This window comes from Atta cephalotes (assembly GCF_000143395.1).
Source record: "Atta cephalotes unplaced genomic scaffold scaffold00016, whole genome shotgun sequence".
Taxonomy (NCBI): Eukaryota; Metazoa; Arthropoda; class Insecta; order Hymenoptera; family Formicidae; genus Atta; species Atta cephalotes.
This window is the reverse complement of record NW_012130080.1, coordinates 2,757,460-2,761,920: the sequence shown is the minus strand read 5'-3', so window position 1 is coordinate 2,761,920 and position 4,461 is coordinate 2,757,460. Positions and strand designations below refer to the sequence as shown.

General features: G+C 33.1%; 1 pseudogene; it reads right to left on the bottom strand.

Moving 5' to 3' along the window:
• Positions 1-1,524, bottom strand: part of LOC105618414 — a 32,747-nt pseudogene extending 31,223 nt beyond the window's left edge.
• Positions 1,525-4,461: the final 2,937 nt, after the last annotated feature.

Below are 4,461 nucleotides of genomic sequence, written 5' to 3'. Positions count from 1 at the left end.
TATATATATAGGAAAGGATTTTCTTGAAGTATCATAAATATGTATTTAGCTACATACAAATTTGAAAATAATTTTCTTGAAATATCAAAATAATTATATAGGACGCTCCAGCATGATGATTGATGTGCAAAAAGTTTTGTCATTCTAGCAATCAACTTGAGATTCTAATTCTGTATAATTATTTTGATGATGTAACAAAATTATTTTCAGATCAATATCTACATTTTTAGATATTTCAGCAAAATCATTCTTTTGTGAATTCTCAAATATAAGATCAATTAGGAATGTTTTCTATTTTGTAAGTCGACAGTTACAAACGTTATTTTGTCTTTCTTGATGTGAGTAACAAGAACAGAACGATACTGTATCGATTTATGTCATTAAAATGAAAGCATGTTTTCAACCATGTCTTTAATCGAAAAGGTAATAATAGCGATAATTCGTATAAAGTCATTGTTATGACTGCATCTTATATCTTTAATACTTATTCAAAATGGCAGTAATGACACTAATTATGCATACCTTTTGAACAAAATTATTAACCTATCGACAAAACAGCATTATAACTTTATGTCGAAGTGTAAATTACTGATTGGAAACACAAGTAACTCAATTGTCAATACGTCTGCGATACATTATAAATATAATATAATTTTATGTCGATGTGTATTAATTAACGATTGGAAACACAAGTAAATTAACTTAATTATACATTCTTGATATATCATTATAAATATAATGATCATTATGAATATAAATTAAAAACCTATGAATATAAATTGAATGTATAAATTGAATATAAAAACATTTTGATGGCAATATTTGAAATAATAACTTGCGATTTAGACATCGCTTCATGTTCTTATCTTCATTATACAATCAAGGAGGACGATATTTGGCAGTTTATTGTCGTGATTTATGGGAAAAGAATCGACAGGCAAAAGCTATAAAGAATATATTATTCTTACATTCCTAACACAGATAACGTCTCCAGGATATGTCGATATTTTATCGATAGCACAATAATATAGCGAAATTATCCGGGGATGGCATTAGCGTAGCATTGTCGTAACAAAATATCCGAGTAGCATTATCGACCTAACATTGTAGAAGTAATAAGTAATAAGTCGTCGGGGAATAGGCAAGAATAATCATGGACTAAGTGGAAAATGGCGTCACGAAGGAGTTATACACGGAGCTCGAGAAGGAACGAGCGAGAAGAGGAAGAGGAGGAGGAAGACGAGAAGCGACCAGCGGAGGAATAGGACTGAAGGAGAAGAAAGAGAAGGGGCAGAGGAAGTGAAGCGAATTAGCGAAGGTATACGACCGAAAAGGAGGCCACGATCGTTCGAGTAAACAAGTGTCTTGGCCGCGACTCGAGAGACCAGTTCCACCTTCCTTCTTCTCCTCCTCCTTCTCCTCCTTCTCGTCTTTCTTCTCCTTGTCTTTTCTCCAAGTCCTGTCGCTGTGGCCTTTAACGCGTATGCGAGAGGTAATCGGCTCCAGAATTACAAACGTTACCATTCTGGATATCGCGATAGCCGATGATCGCGATGCAGAATTGTCGCAACAAATGGAATGGATATGCGAGGCAAAGTCGGAGGCTACTTCTTGTCAAAGAAGCCACTCGTGCGAAGCCACAAAGCAGCAAATTCGGTAGTTCTCGAAATCATGGTACTTCACCGAGAGAACGGTGTGACAAAGCTTCTATTGTCTGGACGCGAAAAATTGTATAAATCAGGCTTGTCACAAAACTGGAAATCAGGGAATTGTCCGAGAATTTTGAAAATCCTTAACTTTAAAGAAATTTAATGTATATCACACAATTTTGAAATACTACTTAATAATTAAATATGCGAGTCAGCAACATTAATAATAATTTACATCGCTATATTAAATTGACTTCTAAACAAAATATTTAATTTCCAAAGGACGAAAATACAAAAAAAATTTCGAAATATTCAAAAGACATTTCAAAATATTATTAAAAGTTGGTGAAAATTACAAAATTTTGTCTGGAAATCAGGAAAAAATTATGAAATTTTAAGATAAGAACTTGTAACAACTAGATTTCATGTATTTCTTTTATCCTCGCTACATTATGCTTGCTCAAAAGAAAAAAGATTCGCGCTAGGACATAGTATATTTGCTAAAAAGATTTTTTCAACCGAGATTTGAATTTTATAAAATACAATGACTCAACGCGCTGATAGTATGACAACCGCGAATGCAAAAATCGCAATGTGATTCATCTAACAGCTGCTATGAATTCAAGATTGAAGCGGTAAATCAAAACATCTAGTGATTATTTATGCAATATTGCATCACAGAGCGATAGTAAGAAACAGCTTGCTGTGATTTACGATATTTATAAAGTTATTCGCGGCTTTCTTTAATGTATATAATAAGCGGACTTTTTCAATAGATAATACTCGAGCTTTTCTTTCGGTCCAGTAACATATGAGGGAATATATATTTAACGGTTAGTTAATAATCGACCCGCTCTTAACCCCCGTTACACGTTACAATCCAGGATTGAGTCCTGCCGAGGTCATGCAGGGAGGATTATAGAATTGAATCATTATCCGGCTAATGAAAGTTTTCATTCGCAGTAACCTCAGTATGAAAAACAGATGAAAAAACGAAAAGTCCGAGCTATACGCGGTTACATTTCGCTTCTTGATCCTTTGTGGCAAACATGATATCTCTTTGTCTCTTTTTCTCTCTTTCTTCCTCTCTCTTTCTCTCTCTTATTGTATATCAACTTTGCGCATGTTATTAAGTATTCTGTTTTCCAATTTTAATTTTTTTCTATTTTTCTATTTTGTTTTCTTTATCTTTATTTTTTTTTATAATTTTATTGTATGTATTTGCTTTCAATTATTCTTATTTTGTTGCTCAATAAGATATTGTTTTTAGCGCTCGAGAGAGAATTCGATTCTAGAGCGTTTAATAATTAACGATTTCTCTCTCTCTCTCTTCTTTCTCTCTCTCTCTCTCTCTCTCTCTCTCTCAAGATCAAGGCTTCGTGATATTAGCGTGATTACCGCATAAGAAAATAATCTGGGTTAGTGCGAAGCATGTGTACATATCACGCGCGTGAAAACGATGTGTATGTGATGCGTGCATGTATGATGTGCGTGTATGTGTTACAGGTTGTACATGTGGTTTCGCGGTAGACATATGCTGCGTGTGTGTGTGTGTGTGTGTGTGTGTATATGCGTTACATACGGCCATCCGAATGCCGATACCGCTCGATCAGATTGAACGGCCAGCCGATCGAGCCGAGTCTCGGCCATGTGAGTCAGTAAGACGTTTGCTCCGCATGCCACACCCGCAACGCATTGTGTGGATTCCGTTTGTCGTGCCACACGATGCAACGAGCGACGTGTTCTTTAAGATTTCAATGCCAATTTTTCCTGCAAGGTGAACAATCACTTTGCGATAAAATGCTTCTTGATAGTTTTCCATTTTTTTAAATTTGTCTTGAATTTTTGAAAGAACTGAAAGATATTTTTTTCGCGAAATCAATTTTAGCGCTTTTACGCTCATTCATATAATTCTTCAATGATAGTAAATAATAATAATAATAATAATAATAATAATAATAATAAATTCATATCATTATAAATAAAGTAACGAGAATATAAATAAATGGAAAGAATTTTATTTTTTTTTTCAATTTTAATTATTGTTTTTTTAATAAAAATTATATCGAAATTTAGAAGAAATTCGAAGAAATTAGATAAGAATCATAAATTATAAACGAATAATATCTAATAAATATTTTCTTACCTACTTAAAAATCCATTAGCAAAAAATAAAGGAATTTATTATAAACTCGATATTAGTATCGAGCATTAGTTTCATATCTTGCATGTTATCGTCAGGAATGAAATGTTCTACGGCAGAAAAATCTTAGATTGCTCGTAGCTACTAGACATTAACTAATTTTATATCTACATATATTACAAGAAGTTTAATAATAAAATACCGGCTTTGAGCTTAAGCGAGAAATTATCGCTCGGTGTATTAAAACCACATAATATAGGCTGGCACGACAGGATTTTAGTCGTTTACGATAAAACAAGCAGGTGATATTTATCTCGGCAGTCAATCTAATGATCTAATTAATTGCCTTGATACCCGAGACACTACCGTGTCTCCCGACTACCGTGAGAATTTCCCGTCGTGCGCATTACTTTCAAGATCAATGCAAACATTTTCTAGAATTAACGTTCTTATTCGACATTTCTTTCCTCGGTAGAGGAAGAGATATTAAGATATTATAATTTTTTATGTGTGAAATATGCGCGGCAAGAATGATTCTGCTGAAATGTTTAAAAATTTTGCTAGATATATATCTCGAAATAATGTAAAAAATTTTGTTGAACTGTTAGAAATATGTCTATTAAGATCTATTACATTTTTTGTTCAGTATGTAATTAAATTTTTAGATAC